The sequence below is a fragment of the Octopus bimaculoides genome, chromosome 13, assembly GCF_046866305.1.
Source record: "Octopus bimaculoides isolate indiv1 chromosome 13, ASM4686630v1, whole genome shotgun sequence".
NCBI classification, from domain to species: domain Eukaryota; kingdom Metazoa; phylum Mollusca; class Cephalopoda; order Octopoda; family Octopodidae; genus Octopus; species Octopus bimaculoides.
This window is the reverse complement of record NC_142940.1, coordinates 6179699-6204698: the sequence shown is the minus strand read 5'-3', so window position 1 is coordinate 6204698 and position 25000 is coordinate 6179699.

The window sequence follows — 25000 nt, the reverse complement described above, 5'->3', positions numbered from 1 at the left end:
GTTGTTACTTTGTGGTCCTTACGGAGCCCATACAGCGTCGGGATATCATTGTTCCAGGCTTGGAAGTTGTTGGCTGTGCGCTTCTGGGGTCTAAGGACAATTGTCCACATCATCATGTGGGCATTGAGGACTTTTTCTCTTTCCTCATGCGCCTGTAAGGTTGTTACCTTCGTATTGGCGATGTGAGGTTGCATTGCCTGGATATAGTTCGGCAGGCTGTCTATTGACATTCTGCCGGACTTATCTGTGGGAAGGCATACCACTTCTCCCTTTTTCGTGCGCTGCATGAGCTTGTGTAGGCCACTTGCGGGTATATTCCCAAGTTGTTGGGCCTCTGTCTTATTCTGTCTCTGTCTCTTAGTGTACAATTCTAAAATCTGTCTAAGTTTTGTCCTAGCTATAGTGAACTGTGCTTCCATGTGGTCATGAGTATGTTTAGGGATGCAGACTCTTTTGTTAAAGGGTAATGTTGTCGGGTATACCCGGCTCATATCATAAGTTTTGTCATGTATGTTGAAGAATTGAGTGTCAAGGAGGCTAGTATTCCTGTTGTTGGCCCCTCTGGGGTTGTCTTCTTTGTAACTACCACTACTATTACTGCCGTTATTGCTACTCCCATTCATCCTGTTATTCCTACCACTACTATTGTTACTGTCACTACCACCACCACCACCACCACCACCACCACCGCCATTGTTACCATCCCATCTAGTGTTTTCTGTTTTAGGTCTGCTGACTCCCTGTCCAAGAATTCTGTTGCATTCAGCTTTATTCTCCCTCTTGACCCCCATGGCCTTACCTTTGTCTGTGTTCTTGTGCCTATGGTTATCTGTGTCTGTGTGTCCGTTCTCCCTGTTATTGTTGCTGTTGTATTCGATTTTTTCTCTGTTATTGTTTTTGTTTCTATTGCTTGTCCTCATGTGTTCGTTTTTGCTGTTGTTGTTGTTGCTGTTGGTGTTCATGGGGTTGCAGTTGTTTTTGTTGCTACGGCTGTTGTTGTTGCTGCTGCTGTGGTTATTGTTGGTATTGTTGTTGTCGTGATTGTTTTCATCCATGTTGTTGTTGCTGCGGTTATCGTTGGTATTGTTGTTGTTGTGATTGTCGTCATTCATGTTGTTGCTGCGGTTATTGTTGTTGTTGTCATTCGTGTTGTTGCTGTTGTTGTTGTTGTCATTCGTGTTGTTGCTGCGGTTATTGTTGTTGTTGTTGTCGCTCGTGTTGTTGCTGTTGTTGTTGTTGTACATGTTTAAATTCCAACGTATTTTTGTGAACGACTTTTCGATTTCGGAGAGGCATTGGATGGGGTTAACCTTGTGATATATCGCATATTTCGGTGGTAGTTGAAGTAGCGATTTTTCATCTGGGTCTGTTGTTATTCCCCCATAGATGTTGGCTTCGTTGTCTCTGTTGAACTCTGCTGGTAGTTACAAAGAAGACAACCCCAGAGGGGCCAACAACAGGAATACTAGCCTCCTTGACACTCAATTCTTCAACATACATGACAAAACTTATGATATGAGCCGGGTATACCCGACAACATTACCCTTTAACAAAAGAGTCTGCATCCCTAAACATACTCATGACCACATGGAAGCACAGTTCACTATAGCTAGGACAAAACTTAGACAGATTTTAGAATTGTACACTAAGAGACAGAGACAGAATAAGACAGAGGCCCAACAACTTGGGAATATACCCGCAAGTGGCCTACACAAGCTCATGCAGCGCACGAAAAAGGGAGAAGTGGTATGCCTTCCCACAGATAAGTCCGGCAGAATGTCAATAGACAGCCTGCCGAACTATATCCAGGCAATGCAACCTCACATCGCCAATACGAAGGTAACAACCTTACAGGCGCATGAGGAAAGAGAAAAAGTCCTCAATGCCCACATGATGATGTGGACAATTGTCCTTAGACCCCAGAAGCGCACAGCCAACAACTTCCAAGCCTGGAACAATGATATCCCGACGCTGTATGGGCTCCGTAAGGACCACAAAGTAACAACTAATCCTGTAGTGGGACCACCAACAAGACCAGTCTGTGGAGCGAATGTCGCTAGTAACTACAGGATCTCCTACTTCCTCTCAATGATCATACGCCCCATAATCCAGATGTCACCGGATGTCTGTGACAGCACGGAAGATCTCCTCAGCAGGATCAACGACTGCAACAACACTTGCAACCTGACAGGGTGTATAGTGGGTAGCATGGATGTGGTATCACTATACCCATCTATCGACGTGGATTTTGCAGTGGAAAAGTGCGTGGAAATGATCAACGAGAGCGAAGTGGAGTTCCAAAAAGTCAACACAGAAGAACTGGGCCTCCTACTTAGATTGACATATGACGATGCATATCTAGATAGATACGACCTTAGAGATTTCTGCCCTAGTAGACGTCTAAGAGGTAGACCACCCACAATTACCTCTATGGCTAGGAAGACCCCTATAGAGAGATGGAGTGGATGGACCAGAGCCATACGGACCCCCACTAATATCCACCAGGTAAAGAAAATGATCGCACATGCACTAGGAGCTAGTATAAAGGTCACCCTAAAAGGCCACACCTTTAAATTTAACAACAAATTATACGCCCAGGACGAGGGGGCAGCCATCGGGGTTAGTATCGCCGGTGATGTGGCCAATCTTTTCATGGTATGGTGGGACAGAAGGCTTAAGGAACGCCTGACACAGAACTCCATACTCGTGAATGTGTACTCTCGATATGTCGATGATATCAACTTAGTGGTAAAGACACCCCCACAAGAGAGTACCCCTGAAATAGAAATAGAAACTAAGACTATGGAGAGCATCCAGCAAATAGCTAACTCCATCCACCAGAGTATTAGAGTTACGATAGACTACCCTACTAAACACCCTAACCATAGATTACCTGTATTAGATACTGAACTCTGGCTAGAAACTAAGAACAATAAAACCAGAATCCTCCATTCACACTATACAAAACCTATGGCCTCCAAGTACCTGACCCACCGGAACTCGGCTATTGCGGACAATGCCAAATTCAACATATTGATGGCAGACCTCGTCAGAGTAATGCGAAATGTCTCCTGCATGTGCGACCCTACAGAATTAAAGAGACATATACAACATTTCGTCCACCGCATGCAGTTCTCGGGTTACAGCCATAAAGAAAGGATCAGGGTTTACAAAGGAGCTATGAAGAAGTTTGAAACAATCAAACGCAACGATAGGAATGGGATTTGCCCACTCTATAGGAGCAAATCATGGAACACCATAGAAAGAACTAAGAAGAAAATAGGGAAGGCAAGCTCATGGTACAATAGCCACAAGTACCAAAGCGTCATGTTCGTCAACACCACCCCTAGAGGCGAACTGGCGTACCGCTTTAGAAGGGCCCTAGACAAACTTAAGCTAAGAATTAAGGTTGTTGAAAGGCCAGGCAACCCTATCAAATCCCTTATCAGTAGAACATACCCTTTCAGTAGAACCCCCTGCACTGATAGGAACTGTATCGTATGTAGATTTAGCCCACAAACGAACTGCAAAACCAGAAATGTGGTCTATAGTATAAGATGTACAGAGGGACGATGCAGAAATAAGACAACGACATATGTAGGCGAAACAGCAAGGAGTATAGGGGAGCGGGCAAACGAACATTGGAGGGAACTTAAGGAAGGGAAGAACTCATCAGTTCTGTACCAGCACGCTGAGCAAGAACATAGAGGCTCAATCAACAACATAGAAATTAAAATCTTATCTACACATAGCAGTGATGCAGCACTTAGACAAATTACTGAAGCTACACACATAATAGAAGGGAAACCTAGCCTGAATAGGAAACTAGAATGGAACACTAACATACGCCACTAACAAACCACAGCATGTGACAACACGTTACCCATAAACCAATAATAGGAACAAAGTATAATACAATACATAGATAAACAAATGGAATTAAATACTACATACGTTAACAAAATTTAATTAAACACATTAAAAAAAAAAAAAAAAAAAAAAAAAACACACACACACACACATGAACATATAAATAAATAAAAACAAATACAAATGAACACGTATTAACAGAGAATATAGGTGATACAGACACTCCCCATACACACATGCACTTACAAAAGACACAGACACATTGAAGGACACGCATGCGTAGACACATACAATAGGAATACAAAATACAAAATGGCTGATAGTTAGCAAGGTGAGACACACATAAGAAAGAAGGAAACAAAGGACCACTGATGAGGTCACAGAAGTGTGACGAAAGAACTCTGGCCGAAATAAGATTAAGATTAAGATTAATGTAATATAAAGCTGAAAAAAAAAAAGAAAAAAAAAAATTAACACCAAATATACAGTGCGTGTGTTTTTATTGGCTAAACTGGCAATATGACCATCCCCAAGTACAACAACATCTGTTTCAACACACGATTTCACATAAAAAATCTTGCAAAACAAATATATATATATATATATATGTGTGTGTATATGTATATATATATATATATATATATATATATATATATATATATATATATATATATATATATATATATATATATATACATACATATATATATATATATTCACCCCACCATATATATATATATATATGTTAAATCTCTGAACGAGGTGTTAACAGTAACTGCACGATAAAGTGAAGTATATTTGCCATTTAAATGTGGCTGACCCTAAGGGTGGATGTTACTGTTGCTTTTAGCCCCAGGAGAACATCTCCTCCAGCTGGCTTATCGACACATATCTGTGTCCTGTCTATTTTTGCCAAGGGAAGTTATCCTTCCCATCTTGATCTGCGATACGTACGGACCCGAGTTTCAGGGTTATTTCCCTTCTTCAGCGTACGATAATCGCCGACCTTCGATGAGAATGACAATCCCTTGGCAATATATAAGTCTTTTTCCAGTGAAGTTATTCACTGATATCGAAAAAGTGAAAACAAGCAATGTTAAATCTCTGAACGAGGTGTTAACAGTAACTGCACGATAAAGTGAAGTATATTTGCCATTTAAATGTGGCTGACCCCTAAGGGTGGATGTTACTGTTGCTTTTAGCCCCAGGAGAACATCTCCTCCAGCTGGCTTATCGACACATATCTGTGTCCTGTCTATTTTTGCCAAGGGAAGTTATCCTTCCCATCTTGATCTGCGATATCGGCATAGGCGTTGTTATGTAGTGTGGAGTTTGCTTCGCAGTCACATGGTTCCGGGTTCAGTCCCACTTCGTGACACCTTGGGCAAGTGTCTTCTTCTGAGGACTCGGACCGACCCAAACCGTCTGTATGTGTGTGTGTGTGTGTGTGTGTGTGTGTGTGTGTGTGTGTGTGTGTGTGTATGATAGGGGTCGATAAAACGAAGTACCAGTTAAATACTGGAGGCCGGTGTTAGAGACTACGACCATTCCCCTCAAAGTTGCTGACCTTGTGCCTAAATAAGAAACCAGTATGTTTCTAAAGTTCACCAGATTCTCCCCAAAGTCATATCCAAACTTTGACTCCGTAATTTTTGATATTTAACCTAATTAGGCTGGAAGAAAATTAAAAGATCTTTCATTTATTTATTTATTTATTTATTTATCGTTTATTTTTCAACCACATAGATATAATCACCTTTCTTTAATGATATTAAATAGCGATATTTGATTATTATGCAGCGAAATCCCAAGTGGTTTAAAGTGATTTAAAGCTTGGAGCCTGTTCAAATTATTAAATATAAGCAACGCTAATTATGCACGCGGTTTTCTCAAGATGCTCTAACAATCATACAACAGCCTCATAACATTCATTTAATGCATTTGCATATCTAATTCAATTTAATTTTCAATAATAAATAAGAAGCAAAATATTAATTATATAGCTGAGATTATTATTTTTTCTGAAATTTAAGAAAAAAAAAATATTTTCAAACTTTTTCCTAAAGTGTTGATTAAAATATTTTTATTGAAATGCAGATAAAATTACGTTGTATGGAATTATGCTTCGATAAAAAAATTAAAATTAACTTTTCTTTATAATTTGGTTTTAAAAATATTTTTTAAAGGATCCATAATTGTATTTCAGTTGCTGTAATTTTCTAAATTAAGGTTATTATATCGTTATAGCAGGACACACGTTGCATTCTGCATATCGTGTGCTCTTTTACGTTTTTGCTGCTTTAAAAATACTACATAATGTAAATACTGCCCTTTTTAATATCCCTTCAGGCTTCCATAATTAAATCTTCATTCATAACAACCACAATGCCACTGTCATCTTTTATCAAATAATCTGATCAGCATCGAGTAAAAATAAGGGTTGGCGGTGCGGTAAGAAATTTGTTCCCAACCACATCGTTTCCGTTTGAGCAAGGTCATCTACTGTAGTTCAAATATAGCCCCAAGGGGACCAAAGCCCTGTGAGGAGATCTGATTGACAAAATCTCAAAGAAGTCTGTTGTACACACATACAGACACACACACACACACACACACACACACACACACACACACACACACACACACACACACACACATATATATATATACACACACAGCTTTGGCTACAGGTCACCCGACAGTAAATCAAAATTCCATAAACATCATCGTAATTCTGTATTGACTCGAATGAAAGAATGTGTCGCGCAAGAAGGACTTCAGTTTGAGCAATTTTCATGATGTTTCATATTTAGATGCTTTTTATTAAATTCATTCAGTTGTTAAGCATAAATAAATCTTGGAAGTAAATGGTTTTGATTTACTGTCACATGACCTTTTGGCCAACCGTGTATATATGCCAGTCCATCGCAGCGTTACTCATCTTTGCCAGCTGAATGGACTGGAACAATGTGAAATGAAGTGTTTTGCTCAAGAACACAACGTTGTATTTATGGAACAATACGGAAAGATGTTTAGTGTCAAAGGATTAACTGATGTTTGGTCGGGAGTGACTTGCATGGTCATATAAGTCTCAAATCATCCCTAGAATTAAAAGGCCAGTCAGGAGCTGAATCTCGTCATAGGTGCACAAGGGAATACTATGCCAATAGGAAATCAAAGGTTTACTTACAATATACGTGGCAATTGAGCCATTTCATGGGTTATTACATCGAGTAATTTATATATACATACATTCATATAATATGATATAATGTATATATGTATATATATATATATATAATTTTCTAGCTTCAGCTCGACAGCTGCGGCCATGCTGGGATATTGTCGTTTGCTTTGCTGCACTTTCATTAAGACTTCTCTAATGTGTGGCATTTATTGAATGAGAGAATTTGATTTTACTGTCCTCATCTGCGTTTCTTGTCGCGAAGTAAATTCACTCGGAACTCTTGACAGAAGGAGATCCAGTTTTATTTTGAAGACGTCTACATCCACTCAATGTAGGTCTCTTAGGTTTTGTGGGAAAATACTGAGTTGTAGGCTATTCAAGCCCAAGTTGGTGCAGTATCTGGTCCTGTATGCTAATGGCAATGTTGGAAATTTTGGTACCATGTAGTGTATATATATATATATATATATATATATATATATATATATATATATATATATATATATATATATATATATATATATATATATACACATGCACAAATATATATGTGTGTGTGTATGGTGTGTGATATGATATCATTGCTTGATCCGCTGTTTTTGTGTAACTCTACCTATGCGTCTCCAGTATCTCCCGACGCCCTGGAAACTCTTAAATAAAAAGTTTTGGGTTCTTGTGACAGAGATAGGAAAATATTATTGTCAGTGTCTCTGGAAAGAAGTTAGAAGTAAGTTTAACAAACAAATGAGTAAATAACTATATACATAAATAAATAATTTTAATTGAAATTGAATGCATTTGTAATAAGTAATAATTCTTTTGTTGAATTACGAAAGATACTCGTTTTCTTTCTTTTTTGCCAATGAAATTAAAACGTTCACTGTTTAAGGTAAGAGTAAAATTTAAAATGAAAACGTTCACCATCGTGAATGTAGGAAATAAATGTCTCCTTACTGAGCCAACAAACTTATTTCTTGTTTACATCCGTCCTTTTCAAAGGAATCCAATTACAATCGGATTGCAGAGAGTAAGGAAACTTAAAATGGCTAATTTTTTTTTTTATGCTATCTTTTTCTGTTGGCAACATTCCAGCACCATTCTTCCGATGGAATTCTTCCAAAACTCATTATTAGTTCCCTTTATTCTTCAGATAAAGCTATTTTCCTCCTCCTCCTCCTCCTCCTCCTCCTCCTCCTCCTCCTCCTCCTCCTCCTCCTCCTCCTCCTCCTCCTCCTCCTCCTCTTCTTCTTCTTCTTCTTCTTCTTCTTCTTTTCCTCCTCCTCTTCTTCTTCTTCTTCTTCTTCTTCTTCTTTTCCTCCTCCTCCTCCTCCTCACCACTACCATGACGACGACGACGACCACCACCACCACCACCACCACCACCACCAAGACCACCAAGACCACCACCACCACCACCACCATCACCCCACCACTATCATCATCGTCATCGTTGTCATTGTCATTGTTATTATTATTATTATTATTATTATTATTATTATTAATACACTTTACTCATTTCTGAAACATCAAATTCATTCTCGTCCTTTAAATCGCAATTTAAAAACTTTTCTTTTTTTTTTTACCACCAGTAGTGAAGAACTCCATTTGTACACAAACTAGTTCGAAATACTTTTCATCTCAGTTACAATCTGAAAATTATCCCCCCCCCCAACTCTTCGAACAGTTTAAATTATCTTTCGCAGTGCTTCTTACTCTGCCTATTTCATCTATATTCCTTTAAAACTAGTTCTTCTTTGTTTCCTAATCATTAGAAATATATTATAGAATGGAGAACTATTCGTCAATTCCGATTTTGGTTGTAGGAATTTTACTTCGTTTATATCGCTAATACTATTGTGAAAGGCAAGAATACAATAACTTTCATTTTCCTCGAATGTACATATCTTCGTTGTGTATCAAATACGGTATTAGCTGTATTTTCTTCAAATATTTAAGTTGCCATTCTTCTTTGATTATTGGCATGACAACAAAAGAACACCTGTCTCTAGTGGGAAGATTAACAGTGACGTCATGTCTGCGCATGCTAACTGCATAATTTCTTCATGCTTATATCAAGCTTTCTCAAAATTTTTCTTGATGCATATTTCATGCTTATTACGTGCTTATTTGATTCTTGCTACTTTTTTTGCTACAGACTGGACTGTTTTAAAGACACTGAAGGGCGGTCACCAAGTGGTGTCAAATTGGGCGACAGATTTTTTATGTGGTTATATCGTAGTGCATGATGAAATTCAACTGCCATAAACTTATAAAAATTATATTTAAAATTGGCACTCCGTCAGTTACGACGACGAGGCTTCAAGTTGATCCGATTAAGAGAATAGCTTACTAGTGAAGTTAACGTGCAAGTGGTTGATCACTACACAGACACATGTAGCCTTAATGTAGTTCTCTGGGAGATTCAGCATGACATAGGATGTGACAAGGGTGGCCATTTGAAATACAAGTACTACTCATTTCTGTCACCTGAGTGGACCGGATCAACGTGTCTTGCTCACGAAAACAAGGCGCTGCAGGGAACAGAACCAACGACCTTTACGACCATGAGCCGAATACTCTAACCCCTCAGCGCCTTCAAAACTGTATATCATGTCTTATATCTGTATATCATGTCTTATAACTGTATATCATGTCTTATATATATCATGTCTTATATCTGTGTACTTCGATATAAATAACAAAATCTCGATTCGAGATTAAAAACGAGATTAAATTTAAGAACAATATACATAGCTAAACAATCAGATTAGATAAAAAATACTATACCTAGTGTTTATGTGGGTAGCGGGTTACTACCTGTAACCTTAGGGTACCTAAGGTTACAGGTAGTAACCCGCTACCCAGGTAGTAACAAGCTTTCAATAGTCTTTCAAGCCCTAAAAACCCTCCTGATAATCTTTCCTGTCCCTAAGAGGCAAAATTTCTGTAGAAGCTCTACAGGACATTCTATTCCAATCTCCTTCAACCATTTACTTACAGTTCTCAATGCACCAATTATTACAGGAACAACTTTTACAGCTTTCATACTTCAAATTCTTGCAACTTCAAATTTTAAGGGAATTATTATTGTTGTTGTTGTTGTTGTTATTATTATTATTATTATTATTATTATTATTATTATTATTATTATTATTATTATTATACGAAATTTATTACATGCTAATTTAATTAGCAAAGATTTTTATTCTGATGTTTGGTGACAACAAGTCTCCTTAAGTCTCAAGAACATTCTTTAATATTCTTGAAGAATAGAAGATGGCACTTTTTCCCTGTAAGTTGACAGTACTTGTCACAATTCCAATATCCTTCAATCTTCTTCTTCTTCTTCTTCTTCTTCTTCTTCTTCTTCTTCTTCTTCTTCTTCTTCTTCTTCTTCTTCTTCTTCTTCTTCTTCTTCTTCTTCTTCTTCTTCTTCTTCTTCATCATCATCATCATCATCATCATCATCATCATCATCATCATCATCATCATCATCACTATCATAATAGTGTAACCTAGCAACCGCATCTCTCGTCTTCCTGACGAGTGGTGTCATTTATTTAGAGTATTAGAATGCGTTCTGATAGCCTTGAAAATAAGTCCACTAAAGAATCTTGTAACTATGTTTGGTAAATAGGATGAAAGAAATTCAATGGTTCCTCCAAAAAGATTCGGAAATTAATCAAAGAGAATGCAAGACATTAAGTGAGAGAATGAAAATTATGAAAGAAAGAATATTTCTATGTTACTACGGTAACTGAAGTGACATCAAAGCAATGTCTGTCTGTCTGTCTGTCTGTCTGTCTGTATGTATGCGTGCATGTGCGTGTATGTGTGTGTGTTGGATGCATGCATGTATATATATATGTATGTATGTATATATGTATTAATGTATGTACGTACGTAAGTATGTATGTGTGTGTGTTGCATGCATGAATGTATGTATGTACTTACGTACGTACGTAAGCATGTATGTGTGTGTGTTGCTTGTATGTACGTATGTATGTATGTATGTATGTATGTATGTATGTATGTATGTATGTATGTATGTATGTGTTCTCTTCGGTTTTTAACCATTTGAAGTCTTCGTCTGGTGTCTAACAAAGATAACGAAAACAATGTCACATTTTAAACTTGAGTAAAGTCCTGCATAGTCTTACTGTTCCGCTAACGGATTGTATTTGTAATGTGCAAATCAGTTGGTTGATTTCTTTTTCTAAAAATCCTTCAAAGCGGAGCCCCAGCATGGCCGCAGTCTAATGACTGAAACACGTAAATGGTAAAAGATGTATGTATGTATGCTGTATGTGCGCGCCCATGTGCACTAAATTTATTGCTAACGCATACAAGGATGCGCAGATAAAAAATCCATTGTTGCCTGTTTCATTGATCTTCGTAGTGGTCTCTTATAGATCCTAATCGCGAGGCGTGCCAACACACCATTCCCATGTCTGCCGTCTCTTCTGATAACGCACTCTGGGTTGTCCTTGGGAAAAACCATGGAACAACATTATTTAACCCAGTAAAACTAGAAAAAAAAAACACATCCGATACTAAAAGTTATATCATTAAAACCATAAAGATTCAAATTAGGATTATAGCGTCCCCATTATTTTTTTTGTATTCAATTATTTGTTCAATAAACACATTATATAATAGTACAACAATTAGTTCTTTATTCATATACTTGGTTGTTAATTTTAATTTTAATTTCCTGAGATCTTCCTAATCTAATGGCCAAATTATAATTAATTAAAAATATAATAATTACTCTCTTTAAAACTGTTAATTCACATCATAATGTTTGTTGGTCTTCTTCCATTCAGCTCTTTAAGGATCTGTTTGGTTTATGTTCGTTCACTGAGTTATATATAAACCAAATTTAACTATAGAATCTAAACTAATCGTTTTCTAGAATTTACAATCGCTATATTTTTTAATGGATTCTTTGATCATTGCGCCTGTTTCGTGTCAGACAATACTGCGCTGTTTTTTTTTATCTTCATAGATGCTAAAGAGTTTCCATTTATTGTGAATACTATCCTTCTCTTTGTTCCTTTCTCCATCTGTTTCCCTCGGCACTCCGCCACGTTGCGAACAACTACTTGGTTCGCCTGTTATTATTTTTCTTATACATACATACATATTACAAAATGTGGTCAAGAACCAAAATCTAAATTTTTCATCTGCAGTTCTATCTTTTGGAATGACTCAATTTTATTCGATAAAATCAGAAAGTTGTCTAAAAGCTGTATTCAATTTCAAGACTAATCGTTGGTCTTCCTCTTTCTCTAAACACTGACGTAATTTCATTTGCTAATCTTTTGTTCAATTAGAAAAAAACCAGCTTTTGATCGTAACTTTGACATCGTTTGCTGATCGTACGTTGATGTGTAGGAAGATTTTAGACATTGCTTTCTTATTACTGACGGTGGCTTCTCAAAAACTTACCTAACCACTTGCGACATAATTCAATCTGTTGTTCATGAGTTTTAAATCTTTGCCTAACCAAAACATCATAAAATTTTACTAAACATCCATGCTCTTTTCAGACTTTTAGATAGCCCGTGCTTCTTCATATATTCTCCTGGGTTAATAAAAATCGCTTTCTTTTCAGAAGTCTCTAGTCACTGTGGTGATTGAAGAAAAGAAAAAAAATGTGAATGTTTATTATATATGTGTGGATGACAGGGAAGCATTTTTATAAGTTTTCCCTAAACACCCACGCTTGTTTTCATGCTTTTTGGTTAGCCCTTGTTTCAAAGGCTTTGAGTAATAGATAATTTTCTTTTCATCAGCCAAAAATGTTGTTCGACTTGTACACCAAGACTACTCTGCAGGTCCAAAATCTCCATTTGGGATGCAGCAGGATTTAGAAAGTTAAGAAAGTTAGCGACTATATTTGAATGTCTACACTACATGTTTACTCTATATACTACTACTACTACTACTACTACTACTACTACTACTACTACTACTACTACTACTACTACTTGACAAATATGGTATATTATTTAAACTCAGTTACAAAAAGTGTTTTTTTTTTCTACATAATTTTCCCTTTCGAAAAACCTGAAATCTTTCTCACATGAAATATTTCTGCTGTTAGCAGATAGTGCAAGTTATTTGATAGTTTAATTCCTTTTTAAACAACTGGATAAATGCATTTCAATTTTTTTTCCTTCATTAGGACAAATTCATAAACTACTTAAGTTAATACAGATTTAACTAAAACTACTGAAAGAAACAGCTTCAGGCTTCATATATTCATTCTTAAAAAAAAAGTACAAGTAAAAAACACATACATTCACACATAAAAAAACCTAAAGAGTTAAACGTTGATTGTGAATATACTAAAATATTATTAGTAATACTATTTGTATTTTCCCTACACATATATTTGTTGATGAGAGGAAAGCCACAAGAGAAAATGCTTGAAGCAAGAGCTGACAGATTCCGATTCAGTTTTTGACATGGCATATTTGGTTACAATAAAATTTATATAATCCACAGAGCCGCAACTTTATTGAAGATAAAATGTCTTATTCGACTAGAAACCTAAGCATCAAGGGTTCAAATCTTTTCAACGGCTCTGTACTTTATCTATCGCCAAGACTCTATCAATTATCGAAGTCAAATAACTGTCACAAACGAGTATAGTCTGGTAGCAAGTCCCAGATCATGTTACTATGTACCATTCTAATCTTGTTACGTGCCTATATATTATTGTGGCAAGCAGATATAAACACCCTCGCAAAAGCCAAATTTGACTAAGAAGAACTTAGGAATGGAGAGAACGGACTGCATCATTATCCGGCAGACACTCGTCTTAATTTCATTACACTAAAACAACCTGAAATGAAGTACCTTGCCCAAGGAAACAACACGATGCACAGTCAAGGAACCCAACACACAGGCTAATGACTGTGAGGTTAATACTATAACCGCGAGGCTACACTCCGATTGAAGTCCATTTAGCTAGAAATAAGCACTTCAGAGTATAAACAACTTATGATTTATTAACACGCGTGTCCGTAACTTAGCGGCAAAAGAGATCGATAAGTACCACGCTTGGAAAAATAAAGTACCGGAACCGATTCATTTCGCTAAAGACTCTTCGAGGGGTGCCCTAGCAGGGCCACAGCCTAGTGACTGAAACAATTATAAGATAAAAGACAAAAAAAAAAAAAAGATAGAATTAAAGTTTTTTGTGCTACTTAAATGTGAGATATCACGTGGCTTACACACAATCAAATTATTAAACCGGCACGGCAATCAAATTATTAATGGCACGGCAATTGAAGCCCTCCTAAAGTGTGAAATACCGCATATCTCATACGTTATCAAAATATCAGTGAAAACGTTAATTTGAGCGCGTACAAGAGCAATTTATAGCTAACGAGGTATTTTATCAGCTTTCAGTGATTGATTTAAACAGTACTTTGGACATACTGTACCTTGAAAACGTATAAGTCCTCTAGTGGTAAGCCTCCTGAGATGTGAAATATTACGGGGTTCACATGCTTTCGAACTATCAGGCAACACGTTAATTTAAGCACAAGAGCGAACAATGTATGTCTAATGAGTTCTTTTATCAGCCTTCAGTAATTGGTTTAAACACTATTCCGGATATACTGTACCTTGAAGAAGCATAAGCGTCCAACGATGGATTTCCTGAAATTTTAAATATTAGTCTGCTCGTACATAATCAAATTATCAAACAGCACAGTCATTTGAATACATTAATTTACTACCAGAAATATACCAAAAGAACGATTTGGTAGATTATACCTATCTTTAAAGAGAACATAGCTTTTGGCCTAAGGACGAAAGCATATTAGAAGCAGTTCTTATAAATAGGAAGATACATCAAACTGCCTGCCATTAAGTCTATCCTAATGCTGAAATGAAATTTTATTTCATTTGTCTATCATTTTATCGCTCAGGATTGGTCTATGCCGAATTCGGAAAATTGATTGATGGTTTCACATGCAAACCGTATTTGAGCATGGTAAATTAATTCCGGTCATATCTGCATATAACTTGCAGAAAGCAATAATTCTAGCTGCACATATATTCTACGATTAACATGTCTATTTCTACACAAAAATAAAGCATCATAAGAAAAGTTGAAGTATTTAATTAAACCACGAAGTAAAAAGCGTTACCATTAAAGAAAAGTTGTTTTCTATAATTGAAAACCCGAAACGTGTTCAAGAGAGGAAAGTGTTTATGCAAGAAGGTAATAATAATAATAATAATAATAATAATAATAATAATAATAATAATAATGATGATGATAATAATAATGATAATAATAAACGAAAAGAGAAGTAATTGATGAAAAAGTATCGAGGCACTTTGGTATTTCCGATGGTATATTTTTGGAAAACATCGATGAATTGATAAATGTATGTATGTATGTATGTATGTATGTATGTATGTATGTATGTATGTGTGTGTGTGTATGCGCGAATGTGTATGTATGCATGTATGTATTATGTATGCGTGCATGTATGTATATGTTTATATACATGCATAAATATATATATATATATATGTACGTACATGCATATATACATACGTATACATATATACATACGTATACATATATACACACAAATCACACACCACACACACACACAGACTCACTCACACACACACACATAGATGCATACATACATACATACATACATACATACATACATACATACATACATACAGATAAACAGATTGAGAGATAAGCACACAGAAAGAGATAAATAGATTTCAGAAACATTTGTAAGCTAATGCATGTGATTACATAGCTCTTATTTTTCTCATTACCATATTTTTACCTTATCTCAGATGATTCCTTCGCCACGATTTCTAAATTTTCCGAAATTCCTTCTATAATTCACAGGGTTAGGAAAGGCCGATGGCAATTAGTGTATTTTGAATGATGTTAATCATGAGAGATAAATCACTGGATGAGGCACGGGTTTCTGAGAGATAATTTTCCCTGTAATAATTAGTATCTGTTCATGAAACATATGTAACATGCGAAAGTGTATATATATATATATATATATATATATATATATATATATATATATATATATATATATATATATATATATATATATATATATACATGCATACACACACACACATACACACACACATACGACGGGCTTCTTTGAGTTCCTTAATTGAAAGACTTTGGTCGGCCCAAGGCTATAGTTGACGATACTTGCCGAAAGTACCACGCATTGGAATTGAATGCGGAACCATGTGGTTGGCAAGCAAGCTTACCACGCAGCCATGTCTGCGTTTGTAATAATTATTTTTCTTTTTTCATTACGCTATAATTATATGGACGAGATCGATTTAAGCCTGGGAATCAATCGTGTATTAGCGAGAGATTCTAAATGGGGGAAAAATACGTGTAGAATATTCTTTTTAAGTAATGGACAATTCAGTTTTATTGTCACGAATATTATGGGACTTTAATGTCTAAAAAATAGGATTTAATCTAAATTTACAATCTTGGTGTCTAATAGTTGATTGTAGCCACTCTGTTGATGGCCATCAATGATTAGATATAAAAAAGAAACAGTATAAAACAATTAACACTATACTAAAAATCACAATGGCACAAATGAAACCGGATTCGTGTGTATGATAAGATCGCCATCACAATACTGCGACGCAGCGGTCTGTGACGTCACACCACAAGCCGTGCATTGTGGGCTGCGGCATTGGCTTCAAGTATGGCGGCCTGTTTATTCGAAACCTCAGGATTTTAACCGTTTCTGTATATTTTCTTATTTCTTTTGTATTTTATCTTCTACTTGTGACAGTCATTGGACTTCGGGCCATACTGGGGCACCGCTTTCAAAGCTTTTGTCCAATAAATCTACCCAAATACTTTTCTTTTCCTTTGGGCCCAGTACTTATTTTATCCGTTTTTTTTTCTGTCGAATCGCTAAGTTACGAGAGCGTAAATAAACCAACACCAATCGTGAAGCGGCAGCGGCGGCGGCGGCGGTGGTAAGTAAAACATATCACATACACACATACACACGCGCGCACACACACACACACACACACACACATACACACACACACACACACACACACACATACAAGTAAACGCACATATACGCACACATATACACGACGGGCTTCTTTCAGTTTCCGTCTACCAAATCCACTTACAAGGTTTTGGCTGACCCGTCGCTATAGTGGTAGAACATATTTACCCAAGGTGCCACGCAATATCTTATTACTGTTTTTGTACGTGTTTGTGTGTGTGTGTGTGTGTGTGTGTGTATTTCAAGGCGGTGCCCCAGCATGGCCACAATCTAATGACTGAAACAAGTAAAAGCTAAAAGATTTCATTTATACTTTTCACATTCTCCTGTTCGTTCTAATTTAATAATATTGTACAAATGTTATAATTACTAGACGTCGTTTTCCTTTTCTATTGATCTGTCCCGCCACAATCGGTTATTGATTTTACTTTAATAACTTCTATAAGTTAATGAGAGGGTGGTGGTGGTGGTGGGGGGGGGGTAAAGAGATGTTTCTATTTTTTTCACCAGAATTCATTTAGCTATAAATAACTGGGTCAATAAATCGGAAATCAGATGAAGGAATTGTCACGTTCTGCTAGTGGAACAAATAATAGCACTAATAATAGCAAAAAAATGATGATGGTGATGATGATGATGGTAATGATGATGATGGTGATGATGATGATGATGATGATGATGACGATGATGATGATGATGATGATGATGATGGTGATGGTGGTGGTGGTGGTGGTGGTGGTGGTGGTGGTGGTGGTGGTGGTGGTGAGGAGTAGGAGGAGGAGGAACATAATAAAGACGATGACAATAATAACAATAATAATAATGACGACGACGATGACAACAACAACAACAACAACAACGATGGCAATAATCATAACACCGTATAAAAGGAAAGAAACAATGTATAATTCCAATAAGATCAATAGGATATTTCTTTCCGAGATAAACGAATAAAAGAGAAAATAAGAGCATTAATAAAATGGCGGAAAGTACTAAAACGTTAGACGATGTGAGGTTTCGCCATGTTGCTTAACTTTTTTTTTGTTTTATTTTATTATTTGTGGTTGTAGTTATTTTCGTTAGTCTCTGTTTTGTTTTGTTTTTATTTTTTATTTTTCATTTTTTATTCTTTTAATTACAAATTGATCTTATCTAATTATAAAATAAATGTTTTAAAAGGTTAGCAAGCCAGATATAACCAAGAATAGTTGGTAGTTTTCTTTTTTTTCCGTTTTTTTTTTGCTACATATTTTTATTAATGATTATTTCAACTACTCATGTTAATAGGCAAAGCAGATTTCGACCGGCTTAACGAACAAATAAATAAAATAAATAAATGTAAGATTTTTAAAAAGTCAAGCAAAATGAATAGAAAATAGAATTAAAAATTGTTTTAAAAATTACTTGGAAATTGAAATAAGCTGTCTGTAATGTTGATTGTCAATGTAAAGGTGAAGATGTCTCGGTTCAAAGGTAAACCAGTCACAGTTCAAAGATGAAACAGTCTCATGTGTTGCAGTTATTAAAGCAAACGGTGGCATTATATACAGAATGATAGAGTCACACAGTGTTGTTTGCTCTTGATTAGTCGGACCTTCGTTTAGAAAAACCTATATCTTGATGACTATTCGCTAATTAGAGTAGGTGTTTGCTTCCAGAATCCTCTCACTTACAACAATGTTTAACAGATGTGTGCGCGAGCATATGTGCGTATGCGTTTGTGTGTGTCTGTTTGTGCGTGTGCATGTGTGCATGTTTACATACATATATATGTATATGTATGCATGCATGTAGTTGTGTGGTAAGAAGCTTGTGTGTGTGTGTGTGTGTGTGTGTGTGTGTGTGTGTGTGTGTGTGTGTGTGTGTGTACATACAGTCTGCCAGTTAAACTAAGGTGCAGGTGATTGAGAACTCCACAGACATGCGTACTTTTAACGTAGTTTTAAAGAAGATTCAGAGCGATACAGAATGTGATAAGGTTGGCCCCTTGGATTACAGGCACAACTCCTTTTTGCTAGCTGAGTGAACTGGAGCAACATGGAATAAAATGTCTCGCTCTAGGACACAACGTGCCGCGAGGAATCGAAATCACAACGTTACGATCGTTAGTCGTACAGGGTGGTTTCTAGAACTTGTGCGACTTTTATAGGAGAGGCAATAATGACTGTCCTGGATTATTGTAATTTTAGTACATCATTACTATATATCTAATAAGCTGACCTGCCATATTTTATCGTTCAAAATTGAAGAATATGGCGGGACTAGCACCTTGAACACACCCTGTTAAACACTACTCTTTATAGATCACTAATGTGTAGAGAGCAGTCGGAAAGTTTGGAAGCTCAATAAATCTTTTGTTAAATCGAGCAAAGACTCTATACGAATAATAATAACAATATTAATACGAGTAACAATATAGATGGCACAGCAATAAAAAAAAAAGCACAATGGACAGGGATAAAAACGATAGTGGCGACCTTAGAAATAACAGCAACTACCTCTTTTGTGAGTATCACGGCTGCTTTGAAAATTATGATTGTTGAGAATGTATGAAAGAGAAAGAGAAAGCAATTTCTTTCGAAATTGTATGCTGTTTGCTTTTTACTTTGTGTTTTCCTGAAAAAGTCCACATAGGGATTGCCGAAGCTACAGTCATGGAAGACAGCATAAGAACAACTTTGAAAACTGAAGAAACAAAAAAATTATATTCTTTGATATCCACTTCTCATGTTTTCTCTTTTAGAAGTCGTCAAGGTTCTTTTTATCTTTACGTCAAGAAGTGTACGTGCTTTAGGAAGTGTAGTAGAATGGTCCTTGAGAAAATTCTAGTTCGAGATGCGACACATCATCATCATCATCATTATCATCATGATCATCATCAACAACAACAGCAATACAACAACAACGACAATAATAATAATGATAATCATTGTAGTAATAATTATCTCCTACTGAAGGAGTCCAAAGAATGGACCTTATCTACGTGACTATACCTGTAGACTTGAATATTGTGTAGACAGAGATCAAGAAAGTCGAAAAGTACCAAGACCTAACATTGGAAGTGAAACGCGTCCTTAGATTCTCGGAAGTGAATGTGGTACCGATTGTGATCGGAGCTCTTAAGACCACCTCCAAGAAAGTAATATTCTGGTATCAAAAGCTGCCAATACCAAACTTCATAGGAAGTACTCAGTTGGCAGCAATACTTGGAACGACTCATGTTTTTGAGAACAGTGCTGCGTCTCTAAGGAGCAGAGACGAGACATGGGTAGCTCACAATAAGTTAGGTTGTAATAACGATACTCCTTTCTACTATAGGCACAAGGCCTGAAATTTTGTGGGAGGAAGCAGCCGATTTCATCAACCTCAGTGCGAAAATGGTACTTATTTCACCAATTCCGAAAGGATGAAAGGCAAAGTCGATCTCAACAACATCAACGATGTAATCGAGTGGACGATGGAGCTCTTACGCTGTCCCTTGTTTTGCTTGTTGCAGAAACCGCGTTTTACTGGAAAATCAAGAAGGACATATTCGACAAAATAATCTTTAGAGTAAAGATTGTTTGCCAACATAACATGGCAGTCCTGGTTAAGGACGAATATTGCTGTAATTTAGCCCCACGAAACATCTTCTCCAGCTGGCTATACGACACGATCTGTGTCCTTATATTTTCGAACAAGGGAATCTGAGTGGGAATCGAAACCGGGATCCTATGACCTTGAGTTCGATGCCCAAACCATAGGCCATTGCGCCTCCAAAGTAGGATTATCGTTCAGTAAATGAATATTGTTGTAGTTATACAACTTCACTTCCTCTCTAAAACACATTCATTCACAAACAGTTTATCCGCCGCTACTGCCGCCGCCTTTGTTTTTCTTGTCCTTTTCTTTCAATGGCTTACTTTTTTTTTTTTTTGCTTCGTTCATTTGCATTGATGTCTGCTGGAGTGTCTGAGCAAGTTATATTTTAAACTCTACAGAACTTGCGAAGTTCAAATTTTCACACTCTCTTTTTAGTATTGATTATTAAACATTGATTATTAAAGATTATTAAATAAAAAACATATTGCTGCTTATTTTTAATACTATTTATTATTTATTTTATATCGAATTTGGAGAACAATAACCTTGTTTGGTGACAGATTTCCATCAGACAAATGACAATTTCATTGCATTTTAACATAGAACAAACATTATGAGTTTAAAACATTATCAATTTAATGGCCTTAGTTTATAGGTGTTTATTTTATTAAATTTTATCAGAAATTCTACGCATATATACACACATCTATCAATTTAGAGTATCCTGGGTATAACTGTGGAGGCATATGTCTTAGTAGTTAGGGTGTCAGATTTATGATCGTAAGATTGTAGGTTCAATCCCCCAATGATGTGTGGTGTTCTTCAGCAAAATATTTCATTTTACATTGTTCTGTTCCAATCAGTTGATAAAAATGAGTGATCCTGCAGCGGACCGCCGTCCCATCCAGGCAGGGATATATTATACACCAGAGAAACCGGGGAAACCAACCCTATCCTCTTTACAGAGTGACGTAGACTAACCCAGGCGTAATTGCAGACTGTATCCGGTTGTGGGCCTTTAATTTGGGAGTGTCACGGTTTTAAGGGGTGGGCTACAACCATCAGTTAGCTAAGCACTACTTTTCCCAGGTCCAATATATGACAGCTGGAAGAAGAAGGATGAGGAGGAGGAAGAGGATAATGAGGAAGAGGAGGAGGAAAGGGGAGGAGGAGGAAGAGGAGGAGGAAGGGGAGGAGGCTGTATCCATACATGACCAGAGCAACGTGAAATGCGGTTCCTTGCTGTAGCCCGTCTTTTATATCAAGACAAAAAACAATGTACATGATAACACTTCCAAAGTTAAGATAAGAAGCCATTATTATTGTTGATGCTGTTGTTGTGGTCGTTATTATTATTATTATCATCATCATTATTATTATTATTATTATTATTATTATTATTATAATTATAATTATTATTATTATTATTATCATTATCATCATCATCATCATCATCATCATCATCATCGTCATCAATATCGTCATGTAACATAAGAAACACAATGGATTTACGTCAATGAAATCAGCGAGGATTCAATATCTCTGACAAAGAGCTTATCACTTTAAAAGCTAATTACGCTTGTGACTGGCTCACACAGAGAGGTGGTGGTGAGGGGGGGGGACGATTGCAGAGACATAAGGGTAGTGGGAGGAAGAGAGATGAAAATAAGTTAAATATAAGCAAAAGGGAAGAAAATGAAAGAGGATGAAGTACAAAATACTATATGATTGTTATTTAAAGAACTTGATTGCAGAAGTAACTCGGTGAGTTGTAGCGGTTTAGCGACATTTTGAGGAACGAACGATTAAAGAGACAGACGCATAGGTACATACACATAGATAGATTCATACATATATATATATATATATATATATATATATATATATATATATATATATATATATATATATATATATATATACAAAGATAGATGTGCGTGTATATATATATATGTGTGTGTGTGTATATATTCTTACTTCATATATACATACACATACACACACGCGCACACAACACATATATAAATGCACAAATAGACATATATACATTCATGAATTCATATATATATATATATATACATGCAGACATACATTCATGTACATATACACATACACACACGTTCATATATTCATGCATACATATATACATACGCATATTCATACGTACATAATTCATTCATACACACATATACACATGCACACATACATGCACAAACATGCATACATACAATATATATGCATGCATACATATACATAAATACATACATATACATACATACATACATACATACATGCAGGTATTTCTCCGATGTTCGTCCCCAATGAGTTTTACAATTATGTATTAGCAAGAAAAGCAGGTGTTTTATATTTTCATATATGTACATATTTCAGAAGTAATAAGAGATATATTCAGGAGAAAAAAAAAACCCATAAAAAATAAAAATACAATATCAAAAAGTAAAAAAAAAATACAACAGACCATAGCATCTTCGTTGGAATCTAAGAACTTCTGTATTCAGTACGAGGTGTGATTTTCTTCATTTTTATTTTAATTATTCTTTGTGGAACTAAAACCGTTCATTAACAACGTGCTGACGATTTTTTGATTGCGTCATCATTGATCTAGGGATTGGCGGATATGAGAGCGCGAGTTAATGTGTAATGTAAGTATATGTGTGTATGTGTGAATATACTTATAGTCATATAATGACTACATGTCTATTTGTACGGATGTATATATGTACAAACGTATACGTGTGTATGTATGTATGTATGTATGAGTATTCGTATGAATATATGTTTGTATGTATGTATGTATCTGTCTGTCTGTATGTATGCATATAAAAATTAAATCTATAAACTGCTGAAAATGGGGCATCACTTTGGATGTGAATACTCAGTGAGTGAAATGATGGTAAGGCCTAACGAAGAACTTAACCAATTACCTGAGGAGGTGCAATTTACAACTTAGATATATCATAATGATTACACAACATCTCACTGGTGCACTACAGGTGTAAAAATGTATCGATATACAGTAATCCCTCGACTATTGCGGGTGTCACGTTCCAAAACCCCCGGGAAAGGTGAAAATCCGTGAAGTAGAAACAGTACTGTGCTGTATATTTCGTTTTATTATTTGTATGCATTTAGTTTTTCCATAAATGCAAAGCACCCCAGAAGAATCGACGTAAGCTTCAATAATCCTTTCTACTATAGGCACAAGGGCTTGATTTGTCGATCTCGAAAGGACGAAAGGCAAAGTCGACCTCGGAGGAATTTGAAGTCAGAACGTAGCGACGGGCGAAATACCGCTAAGCGTTTCGCCCGGCGTGCTAACGTTTCTTATTTCTTTACTGCTCACAAGGGGCTACACACAAAGGAGACAAACAAGGACAGACAAACAGATTTGGCACCTTGGGCAAGTGTCTTCTACTGTAGCCCCTCGGACCGACCAAAGCCTTGTGAGTGGATTTGGTAGACGGTATACAAATTAGGAACTCCTTCATAGAGTAACTGCTTCATGTGTTGAGTATATAAACAGTTTGGTTGCTTGTTTCTCTGGAGACTGTCAGAATGATGTAGATGCTTCTGGTGAGAACCCAATCAGGTTCGAAAATCGATTAAGGTTGTTCATCATTTTTTTAATCTGCGGAGAAATGGATAAAAATTGCCCTGTTTATAATTATACCATATGTTACACTCACACACACACACACAAACACACACACACACACACACACATATGTCCTGCAGCTGTTGTAGAAAACACTTGACCAAGGTACGACGCAGTGTATGTAAACGCATGCAAAACGATTCTCTGTTTTTCACTCAAGTATATAAATATATCTTAGGCCATGATCAAAAGAAGGAACGAAGACATTATGGGATGTTCAAGTTCTGAGAAATTCTTTGTTGAATTAACGCTTACGAATAATATATATATATATTAATATTGGTAGATGGATAGATTTGTGGCGTGTATTTTTAATTATTCTTCCCCTGTATTTCTAAATCACGTTGTGCACTGACAAAAATATCTGTTTTCCATGACGCAGCTGTTACGGCATTTTTCCAACAACTCCTCTATCCATCCATACATCCATACATTCATATTTCTATGCATCCATACTTCTCCAGTCCTTTCACATTATTTTGTGCACTGCACTCATTTTCCCAAACATGTCTTCCCTTCTCTTTCAATCTTCAAAGAAAATGCAAGGCATGACAAAATAACGATCTCCTTCTCCCGTCACCACTCTATCTAACTATATATTTGTGTTTG